Here is a 12,573-nt window from a genome sequence, read left to right as displayed (position 1 = left end):
TCCTGTGACTCACTCAGAGGTAATGTGGGAGGAAAGCACAGCCAAAGTTTCCACAATCTTAAATTTAATTATTGTCATTATACAGTACATACTCGCACTTTGCTTTGAGCTTTGTAGTTACCATGGTGACAATGGCAGAGGAAGAATGAGAGACCCGAAGGAGGAAAAGATCATGTTAGTCGGGAAAAAGGCACAATCATGGCCAGTAATCTTCACTTTGTGTTTCCCATCAATGGATACTGTTGTTTTTGACTCACATATTTTTTTAAAAAAAAGTGTTTTTTTATATTCAACATGTGAATTATTGATTTGCATATTTTTTGAGCACATGTGAGAAAGGCAATTCCCCACACACAGATGTTCATCCCAGGTCTTTTCTAAAGCCTAAAGTCATCGCCTGCACAGCAGCTAGTCCCTGCCGTTGGTTGATAAGAAGTGTGTGCTGCTGATTCATTCCTGCATTCTCCTCTCGTCTTATTAGCCTCCTTTAAGTTCCACTTTCAAGGCATGGCAACCATGGCAAAATGGTGTTTCCTCTGTAATACACATGGCTGTTTCATGGTTGACAAAAGTTGTCAGCTGCCTGACGTTCAAAAAAGAAAATACAGATAAAATCAATCGTGTCTCATTTTCAAGTAGTGCTATCCTTCCGAGTTGTCCACCCACTTATGATCATCATCCTGTTTTGACACTGGGTTATTTTTACTTTGTGTTCATTTACATCAGGTTTGTGCGTCACAGGTAAATGTACTGCATGTGCTGTGCTCCTTATCAAACACCCCCCTAATTTCCATCTGCCCATGTTAAAAATGATATTTTAAGGTTGTCATTCTGCTGTTTGTCTGTGAGCTGTGTCCATGTTTTATGATCAACCTTGGAAACCAAGCGTGACTTTCATTTGAAATATTGGCTGTCAACAAACAGAAAAAAGCTATTTTACAGCAAACTCTCTGGTAGCATCTATGGTATTTTCATAAGATGCACAAGAGCTGGTCATTATTCATATAATTATCATTATGCATGTATTGAAAATACTGGTTGAGAGAACTTTTTATTCAACTACTTTTTTCTTCTTCCTCATGGGGATCCTCAGTGTCGGGGGCTGCACCTGTTTGACCGGCGGTGCTGTAGTGGTGGGGGTCATCCTGCCAGGGATGTTGGTAGGGGTTCTGCACTGCAGCTATATGGCTGTGGTGTGGACCCCGGCCTGCCCTGGCCTGGGCATTACCTGTGTCTGCAGCGCTGTTGGTCACTCCTGGGGCAGCTCCTGACATGGACGGACACCCCATATGTGGTTTCCTCACACCAGTGTCAAGCTAGATACAGATGACAGATATAGATATTAGTTTTTATTTTGGCATTAATGGTCAGGGGAAGGGTTGGGTTGTGTGAGTGTGTGGGTAACGTGTGTGTGCGTTTTTAAATGTGAAACCGTTTTTAATTTTTTAATGTTAAGCCCTTTGTTATGCTTTATATGAAAAGTGCTATACAAATAAAATTTGATTTGATTTGATTTGAACTTGCAAGGTTAGGGATGCAAGCTATATCACTTTTATACTAGTCAGATTAATTCTTTTATATTAGATTTATTTAAAATAGTTTAGGGTCGAAGAATTAAAAATTCCCAAATCTTGCTACTTAATCATAATTCACACACGCAAAGAAACTAAAATCAAAGGTAGAAAGAAACCAAACCAAACTATTGTTAGCAGCTGTTGTTGCGATCTTGTGAATCATCTAACGTCTCATCAAATTTACTGAATGGCTCATTTCATAGGGTCTGCTTTCTTGGTTTGGAAGCACCAACATGAGTTACCTACAACTGTAACACTTGTGGCATCTGCAAACATCTTACAAGTTGTTCCAAACCCCAGCTAACGAAGAGGGAGAGGGGTTTCAAACAAATTCACATTTTTATTTACAGGGTTAAATAGTGACAACTTAGCCAGAAAATGAAAAGGATCTTAATAGGAGAAAAAAGGCTCAAAATAACAATAAATAAATAAGTGAATGACGAAATGGGGTCTCAATAAACCTCAATTCTACAAATCAAACAAGTATACAAATGGAACATGTTGCACAAATGAAATTATACAAGTTCTTGAGGCTTAAATCCACTCTCCAGGCTAACAGACAAACCAAGCAGTGAGGCAAAGTATGTTGAAATCACATAGCTGCTCTGAATTACAGCCTGCCGGCTCTTAAACTGGAACCAGGACCAGCTGGAGAGGAAGAGGAAGCAACCAATCCTGGTTAAGTTGCAGGGGTGGATCCTAACAGCCATCCAATCCTCTAGGCGGGATCACACAGTCTGTTTCACCTCTTGACACCTGGGCTTTTGCTGCGCTTGTCTTCCACATTTCCTACATATTAGGGGATGAACCAACAAATAGAGCTGTATGGAGACATAAAAGTTACAACAAAAACTGTTCTGACAAACCAGTGTAAGTATCCAAATTTATGTATAACTGGTTCCAGTCACACACAATTTAACTATTTTGGTGCAGAGGGCCAAAACATGTGTTGTCCTTACATGTGGATGTCAGATCTCAGGAGGTTGGAATATGCAAAGGCTGTGTGCTGCAACAGGTGTCATGGGCCGTTACACACCTCAAATAATTCTATAAAACCTGGAATGTCATGATAAAGATATTTAAGGTTATTTTGTACAAAGTTGAATAAAAAAAACAAAGAACAAAAGCAAATATAAAATGTTTTGTGAAAATAATTCTTAATATTATGCATGACTATTTGGTCTGGAAACTTCTTGTGTCGACTGGTAGTTTTCCCCAGTGTTTCATTAAAGGGGTGCTATTATGGTATTTGGAGTTTTCTGAGCTTTCTACAGTATTACAGTGTTGAATCCTCATCAGACATGTGAATGGCACGGTTTTTTATCACCTAAACGCATGTTTGAGTTTGAGTTTGAGTTCCAGCACGCTCTCCGTTCGGTTTCCATGGCAACGAAAAATGCGTCGAAAAATGCGAGAGTTTTTTCTACTTGGAAATCCTTGTGACGTCCCGGGGGATAAGGTTCGGTGATTGGTTACCTTCTACTGGTTAACAAGGGCATGTACAAATACATCAGGCAGGTGGAAAACGTCGGATAAAGTTATTTCCAACGATGGCTGGTGAGTTTACCAAAGAGAGACATCCTGCTGCATTCGTTGCTGTGGGTTGCTGTTTTCCACTTTGTTTTCAGGGTCTGATTCCGGTTCCAACATGTAGGGCTGTATGCTATGTGTTGACATTGTATTTTTTATTTTTTATTTTATTGAGTTCATATCCTTCTGTTTATGAGATGTTACAATGATGGCGAAAGCAGTTGCGGTGTGTGCTCCCAATGTAGCACGGTGGGGGGAGACGGGGCTTAATGCGGAAGAGTCTCAATCCACTCGTTTTGCCCACAGACTGATCTTTTTTTTTTTTTTTTAACCTGTCCTGTCCAGCATCTCAGCATACAGAACAGCAATCTGCGTGCCATTGTTTGCCAGACAGATTTGCTCTGTCAAGGGAGACATCTCATGTATATAGCTGCCCTTGATAATCTGAATATTTTTATTATTATGATAATTATTTTATTTTATTTATTTAGTTATTTATTTTCCTTTTATCATTTTGCAATCATCGTCAGTCTTGATATGGCCGAGCTGGACCTGGCAGGGAAAGAGGAAAAAAAAGAGGAAATGAAAGGAGGAAAAAGAGTGACAGAAAAGAAAGGCGTGTCTAAGCTACTAAAGTTACAGTATTTACAAAACAATATAAAGTACTGAAAAAATACAACAAGACATAAGTAGGATAGTGACAATATTCAAAAACCCTCTCCGTAGGCTGTCAGATCAGCCCACAGACTGATCTGACAGCCTACGAAGTAAATAAAGCGATATGGAGCAATAACTCCATCAATCCCAGCCCTTCTGGTCTCAGAAATAATAAATTAGCCTGAAATGCACATAATAGTTCCACTTTAAATGATACATTTTCATGTATTTAAACCACAAAGGAACAAAACAAAGATCCTACAAAGACTGACTGTTGTGTGCAAATCATTTTAATCATCCTGTGTTTTATATTTCACTACCTGCCTTTTCTGTTAGTGGCATTTTAAAACTTTGGACATTTTATTGGTGCTTTTTTTCCCCCTCTTGTTCATTTGGATCAAGTTTCAAATATATTTGATATTATATTCTTGTATGATGATGTGAAAATCTTATATTTCTTGGTAACACACTTAGTAGTGCAGGATCAATAACTGAAATGGATCCAGATGATACATATGTTTATATATTTGCCTAAAAAGCATGGCGTTTGCTTTAATATTTCCGATTTAACATATCTCTAACAATGCCTTTAAGGTTCTTCAATGAAAACATTTGACTTCATGCTGGATAAAAACGATGGATCTTGTAGATTGTAAAAGAGCAGCACATTAACCTCTGACGTATTTATCTGAGGAAGATGATTGGCTGAAAATTGACATCACTGACACGAACCTATTGAAATATGCTGCTGTCTAACTTTCACCATTGCTATAAAACCAAACTAAAAGGCTTGAAAAACAAAAAGCAGGCAGATGTGTGTGTGTGTGTTTACAGTATGTGTGTAGTCTTCACATTGAGTGACAAACTGATTTCCATTTAAGCAACGCCGTTACTCCAGGGAGTAAGGCTCCTACATTATTAATCATTAAGCATTTCAGGCTGATGCAGGTGAATGAGCTCAGTTATCAAAGACAGCAAACCATTTACAATGAGGAAAAAACTTCTATGCAGCCCCCCCCTCCAACCCCTCACCACACAGGTAAATGTAATTTCAGAGGCAATTTGCAAAGCAGAGGGAAAATCAGTGGTGCATGTCACAACATTTCCTCATCTGTTATTTGCAAGACTTAAGAACGTGTTATTCTCCCATGGTTTCATTTTGAATCAATTACACAGGGAAAATTAACTCGACTTAGGGCAACTAAAATTCGCAAGAAGTTCAGATCTTCATCACGAGGCAAAGACAGAAAAAAGCCTTGGAACAGAGGGACAAAGTATGGGTTGAAATGATATTTATTGCATTCATTGGGACTAATATTGATGTAACATCAACCTGAATGTCTGTTGGTTTCCTTATATTTGCTGTTATGAATTGGCTTTCATTCTGTTTTTGTTTGTTTTTTTTCCTGTCTGGAAAGCATCTTGAGATGGCATTGCTGTGATTTGACGCTATATAAATAAAGTTGAATTGAAATTGAATTGAAATGTAAAGGTTGAAGTGTTAGACTTAAAACATATGAAGATCTGTGATTGAGTCTGAGTAAATCAGCCACAGGACAGGAAAGTTATCATCTGGTATAACTCATGAATTCACTCTTTTGTCTGTGCTCTTACTCCACAGGTGAAGAGGATGAAGGTGGGATATGTGCGTGTGTTTGTATGTGTGTATGTGTGTGCAGCTTTCATCATTGTTGAGCCAGCCCCTAAGAGCCCCTCAGATGAACTCATTAGCCTCCATATAAAAGACTATAAGACTATTAACTTTTCCATCTCTGTCTTTCTCAAACCCTCACTAGCTTGGCCTCTTCTAACTCACCCTTTTCCATCCTTTTGCTTTTCTTTCCTCACATTGTCCTTTTTATATTTTGGCCGAGCTGCTCTATCATTGTTTCAACCTGGGGAACAAAGCATCATTGTTACAATACAGTAAGTTTCTAACTTGGTGTAGAATATTGTTAGTTAATTATGCAAGTTGGAAGAAAACTCCAGTTAAAGAGCAGTTACCAGTCCGCCAAATGGCCATCATCATCTGCTATAAGTACAAATGATATGGCAAGGACTAGCTCTTCATTGATTTAACAACACTTACTGAGCTTCAGTCTGAGACATTCAAGCCATTTGTTCAAGAATAAGACCTGAACATGCAGAAAAAGATCCAAAAAACTGGACCACTTTTGTAGGTGGACTTTTGTACTGCCACTTTTGCACTTATTGCAAATATTTTCACTTAGAGATCCAGATTGATAAAGTAAAGATGTTTTCTTTCTCATGTCTCTTTAATATGACTACAGTTATCACAACAGTATATGTGTGTGTTAGTGTGTTAGCTAGAGAAATGCAATACATCCCTCAAGATGAAGTTGTATGTACTGTATAAATGTCTACTCATCCCTGTGTGTTAGTTGTGAAGAGGCTCTTTGAAAACGGATTTCAGGTCCTGGAGATCCAATCAGACTGGTATCTGGGGAGTTTGGAGGCCAGGGAAACCCTTCAGACTCTTTGTCATGTTCTTTGAGTCCTAAATAAGTTTGTGTGAAGGAGAGATTTCTGCAGCGACAGAGTAGTATTACCATGTGAGGAGGTAGGTCCTCTTCAGCAAAAACATGTTTTAGTGTTCTTTTTGTTTTGTTTTTTTTGTTATTGGGACTATAAGCACTTTTTCTACAAGAAGACATAAACTCTCTTCCTTGAGAAAGAAACTGTTTTGAATTGTCAAAGGACAAGTTCAAGTAAAAGCTGAAAACCAGAGTCACTACAATGAAGTCTGCTTTACATTTCACAGAACAGTAGAGAAAAATCACTGAAAGAAAAAACACCACCATGACATTTCTGTTCTTGCACGGAAGTGAGCTTAAAGAAAGAACACCTGAACTAATTGTTACAGTCACAATCTACACTTTTTGTTTTTGTTATATTCTGTGAAATTTTTTTCCCTTTAGGTGGTGTATTAATCCCCCGATTTCACTTCTAACTTCTTATTTCTAAACATCATGAACTGATAAAATAATGTGAAAATGAACTTGCTTGTGGTGACAAGAAAAGACAAACTGACACAAACAAACAGTGATTGTTCTTTAAAGCAAAAACACAAAACAACAAATATTATTTTCATACTAGAAAGTCTTTTAACATGTCTTACTCTCCACTGATTGGTGGATGTATAGCAACCAGTGTCTCCATAGTGACACAGAAGCAGTGGCTGTGAGCAGGGGATGAGCACCAGACCTAAAAAGCACTGTGGCTACCGTGACGAAGGAAAATCATTTTGTCTGTAAAAACCAGCAATTCGCTTGCAGACGCACACACCCACACAAGTGCACAGGAAGCAAACACATATGCGCATATGAACACATCTGAAGGCATTTCCTCCCTCCAAACATCACACACTAATAGCTGTGATATTAGGTGTTTGTCGTTTAATCTTCCAGGAGAAATGCAAGCTGAGTCCCAAGATGAAAAAGGGGGCCACATCTCTCACAGCAATATCTTTCCACTAGCAATAAGTCTAGATTTCATTATACATTATGCAAGAGACAATCTTCTTCTCTAAATGAAATGTGCATGACACCTCGATGACTCTCTGACCCACTAGATTGGGAAATGGGAAGACTGAAATTACCTGGATGAAAAGAAACGTTGTGGTTACTTCTTTCACAGTATTGATATATTTCCTTCATGCTAATGCTGGTCCTGAAGCCTCACCACTCCCTACATGCTTGGGTTTTTGACCAGAAAAGGAGAATCTGGTAGTGGATTTAATCTTGGTGTATCCATGGAAACAGTCTTGACATTGAAGCATCAACCACCGCTCCAAAAGGTTACATCAGCATGATTGATATGGATGAGTGCAGATGTTGTGACAGAGGCATATTTGTTAGTGGTTTTTGGTCCGTAGTCGTTATTTGTGAATCAACCACATTTGAAAGTAATGAAAGACACTTGATGCTATGTTTGCGTAATCCTTGATGCCTTCTTGTTGTCTGTGATGCAGTAGTATCATATTCACTACTACACATTCTTCAACAGATCTTTCATTTTCAGTTGGAGAAAAAGCTGTGCATGAAAGACAACTGGAGAAAATCTCCAGTTGTGTTGATTTGTCAAGAAATGTATAACTCCATAACCCTAAATTTACATGGTAACTCCACCACAGGAAAAACTTAATGCACCTCTCACTGAGCCCTTAAACTCTTTATTAATTAGAATATTTACCTTTGCCTAAGAGGTTATGTTTTTACTTATCTGTCTGTTTGTTTGTCTGTTTGTGTTCAAGAAAACTCACAAAGTTATGGACGGATTTTAATGACATTTTGTTGTTGGAAATGTAAAAAGGAAGAACTTATTTAATTTTGGTGGTGATCTGGATCACAGTTTGGATCCAGGAATTTTTAAAAGGATTCTTTAACACTGTAGGGAGCCTTTAATTTTCACTCAACAAACACCATAACATAGCCAAAACATTGTGGAATCTGTGGTGTGTCAACAGGTTTGTTGTATCTTTAAAAACTACAAAGCTGGATCCAGAAGAAAACCACCATTACGGGAAATGTGATTTTCGTGAATAACTACAGAACCATTTATGAATGTGAATCCAGTTCCCAGTCATATGTTTTCATGGTGAAGGGATCAGAAAATCTTGATAAAATAAATTTAGGGATAATGTCATGCTGCAAATCACTACTTCCGGATACTATGATCCAGAATGTGATAAATATGGGATCTTTGGAATTTTCATCATGGGAAGACAATAAATGAAGCTATAATCACGCAACAAACTCCATTACTGTGGAATCAGTATTGTGCCAGCTGGTTTTTTGTAACTTAAAATACTATGGATGTGCAGTAAGATTAAAAGGGAACAGGATAAAAAAAAAAAAAGGGCAAATAAAGATATTGAAAAGTGCTGATTTGAAAACAATAAATGTAGGGCCAATATTTATTATGCATGTCAGGATATGAGGAGAACTGTGGCCCTTGGAGGTTTACGCTCCCTGAGTGCTTTTCTAGCTTACATTTGTGCACAGCAGTGGTGATTAAATACCTTTACACCATCACCAACATCAGGCTTCAGGTGGTAAAAACAGTTGTTGTTGCATAAAGTGCTGTTTAGACAGCCAGGCTCTTGCGATGGAGACAGACTGCGTTTTATCCACAATCTGAATTGTGGATAAAACGCGGTTACCTGAATTAATAAAATTCTTAAAGGTGTTTTGTCTTAAAATGGGTGCAGTGTCACCCTGAATGTCATTTTTCAAGTACAAGTTGCCACCTTAGCGTGTTTTTTGGCAGTGCACCTTGGGATAGCCTGTCAGAAAAGTGCATTAAATTCTGTGTTATGTGTGTGCGTGTGTGTGTGTGTGTGTGTGTGTGTGTATCCAATATATTTACATGCATATGTTGATAAGTGGCAGTCATTTTAAGGTGTGATTCCCTGAGGTGAAAAACACTCCGTGAACAGCATCACTCATTACCCTTTAGCCACATGCCATCATGAACATGTTGTTATCTCACCAAGAGCAGTCAATATGTTGTTATTGCCAAGTAAATAAATAAACCACACAAATGTAAATGTACTTTGTTTTTTGGCAGTAATCTTATTGATTAAAAAATCCTCTCCGGTCTAAAAACAATCATGGTATGTTTGCACTGTAACGTTGTTAGCGGTTACTAAAAACTTGACTTCAGTTCTTCACATTTTTCATTGATTTTGAGAAAGGTAGGAAGAATCTTTACATTTCTTAGTAGCCTGGAAATGAACATGTTTGTAGCAAAAGGACATTAAAAAACCCCAAAACAAAAAGCCAATAACATATTAACATAATGGGACATCCAGCTCAGTCCCACATCCCAACCTTCCCAGCAAGCATGGCATGTCTGCCCTGTAATGAGATTAGCAGCTAATACCCTTAAAACTTGACTTCAGTTCTTTAAATCTTTTAGTGTCATGAGGGACCCACATGAATGATAAATACTCCTTTTTCATTTTTTAAGTGTATTCCCCATTTTTTCTTGTTTTAATGGTAAAGACTATTGAACAGCAGCACCATTTTTAGTAAGGATTTGTGTTCAAGTTTGTTCAATGATGTCATATTATCAAAACTGTTTGGTCCAATCTGTTCGTGGTGCCATCCAAGATGTTGTTTTAGGAGAAACATCATTAGGAATAAAACCTGTTTCCAGAAAGGTGAGGATGATCTGGAAAGTGAATTAAACAAATAACTCACAAAAATGTATTTTTGTTTTTTTTTTTCCTTTTATAAAGTTTTTGATGTTCACTCATCTTGATTGTTCAACTTCTCCATTTAAAGCTTTATTTAGTAACTTATGTCTTCATAATGTTTTGCAACATCTGGACAGAGTGTTATCAGAAGAGGTTCATGTTTTAATTTCTATTCCAGATTTATCGATAAATGTATTTTATTTACAAACCTTTTTGTAAAATTCCAACAGTTCCTTGTAAGAGAAGAAAAAAAAGCAACAACAAGAAAAAAAACATGACAAAACCAATTTGTTCTTTATCTGCATTGCTGACTGTTGATTACCACTGTTCCATTTCTACAATTACATCAGCAAAAAGAAGAGTAATAATGAGCTAAATGTGCATTAAGTTCTATCTCTCAGCCCTTCCTGTACAGACTCTTTTCATAACAGAGCAGGTTGGAAATGTAGCCTCCCGACAGGAGTGAGTTTGTTTTTGTTCTCTATGAAGAATGGGGTCTTAAAGCTGGATTGTTCATGAATGACGCATCACTACAGCCTTGAAAGTCTCCCGTTTAACTATCTGAGCTATTTGCAGGAGTAGCACACAGGTGTTTGTTCTTTTTAAGATTTCATTTAAATGTCATAGATATTCTCTTCTTCCACTCTGTAGCTGAAGTAGCTAAAACTTCTCTGGGTTTTTTAATACACTTTGGGCCTCATTCATCAGTATCCCTTTAGCCACATGCCATGAGTATCAGGATTAGACAGTACCTTCTTATAAATCTCATGTATTTTGTTCTTCATGCACTTAAGAATTTTTTTTCTGCAAGTTCTTTGTCAGATTCACAAACTTGCTCATAGAATGTGAAATCGCTCATATGTTTCCTCTCCATAAGTTGAAAGAACGTGCCAGCCTGCTGTCCTTTGCATTGGTACCCATAAAAGAGCTGTCTAAAAACAGACCCAGTGATGTAACAGAGACCAGGAAAAAAGACAAACATAATAACAGAATAAATGAAAGCAAATAAAAACCAATAAATATGTGCATTGAAAACTGTTTTCCTTCATTTTTACAATGATACACATGGAAATTAACAATCACACAGTCAGCTTCAAATCACATAAAAACAGCTTTATGTAAAAATAAGTCAGTATTAACCTCTGAACTTGGAAAGCGAGCCAGCAGTCTGGTCAGATGAGCATGTCATGACACTGTGGTGACGAGGCTGAAGACAAAAATGGCTTCATGTCTATTTACATTTTTTCTACATTTTTGTAAACCGGCTAATGAAGCTGATGAGCAAATGAGTGCATCTGATGAAATAAAACTTCAAAGGGAGTCCTAAATCCTAACAAAACTAATCATTTCAATGAAATGCCACTGATGCAATCCATTTTAATCATAAACATCACAATCAACAAGTTAGTCTGAAAGTAACAGATCAGTTGGAGATTTATGGAAGGATATTCAGCTGAGAGTACATTAATGAGCAGATATGTGCAGCCTATTGCATCACTATGAAGACCATCAATAGACAATCCGTCTCAACTAAAACCTATACTTGAAAAAATCTAATTAAATTAATTAATTTTTAAAAATATTTTCCCAAAAGAAACTATGTTAGAGGATGGGCTGCATTATCTTGTTACATAATTTAAAATGACGAAATGCTTTGTAAATATCCAAAAACTTATTTTTTTAAAACATCTAACAAAATACATGACAGAAGACAACAGAAACACTAGTTCTGTTCAAACAGGTCCGCACTCAGTTCCTTTAAATGAGTTGAGAGTTTGAAGAGTTTTTCAAGTGAAACTATTATGCTCCAGTTTTCATGAATGCTACAATCTTTTTGAAAACTATGTAAAACTTCAGAACAAATGTGTTTGTAGGAACAGTTAATGAATGTGGTCTTGGACTCTTGACCTAGGAAAGCAACTATTATTTCTCAAAAATCAGCTCTGAGGGACAACAACTGCAACTGTCCCAACAACCCAAATGAGTTTGTTAGTATTTTGCTTAATGGTTTGTGGACACCAGTAAAAAAAAAAAAAAAAAAAAACTTTTGCAAAACTGTCAATCCGATGGTGCATTAGCCAACTTTTTAATGAAGGAACAGAAACAAATAAATGTTTTAGTATCTTTAAATCCGTCATACAACCAGTATTTGTGGTTCCTATCTTGTAATGGCTTCCAGGCAGAAGAAAGAAAGGATGAAAGGCTACAAAACACCCTACAAAAAAATTTTTTTGAACTAAGAAAAGTCAACTAAGGAAAATCAAAGATGACAGTTTTAAGTAAAACAAAAATCCTTTGGTGTGCATGTTATTAATAAAAATTTAAAAAAAAGAGCCAGTAAATACATTTTTGACTAAGTTATTCCATCCTCAACCTTTTCTTATGATTGTATCACGCAGCTGCCTGTAATACCCATCTAACCTCAGTATTTTATTCTTCTGTGTCAATGCCTACAATAAATGACTTATTCATTTTGTCTTTACAATATATAATACAATATGTACAAGTGGTAAAGCAGACAAACAAGTTCCCTTCTCCACAGAAACATTGGACTGACTAGACTAAGGGGGTGGGAAAGTGACAGTAAAGGCC

The sequence above is a fragment of the Telmatherina bonti genome, assembly GCF_933228915.1.
Source record: "Telmatherina bonti genome assembly, chromosome: 14".
Taxonomy (NCBI): domain Eukaryota; kingdom Metazoa; phylum Chordata; class Actinopteri; order Atheriniformes; family Telmatherinidae; genus Telmatherina; species Telmatherina bonti.
This window is presented reverse-complemented; position numbering follows the sequence as displayed.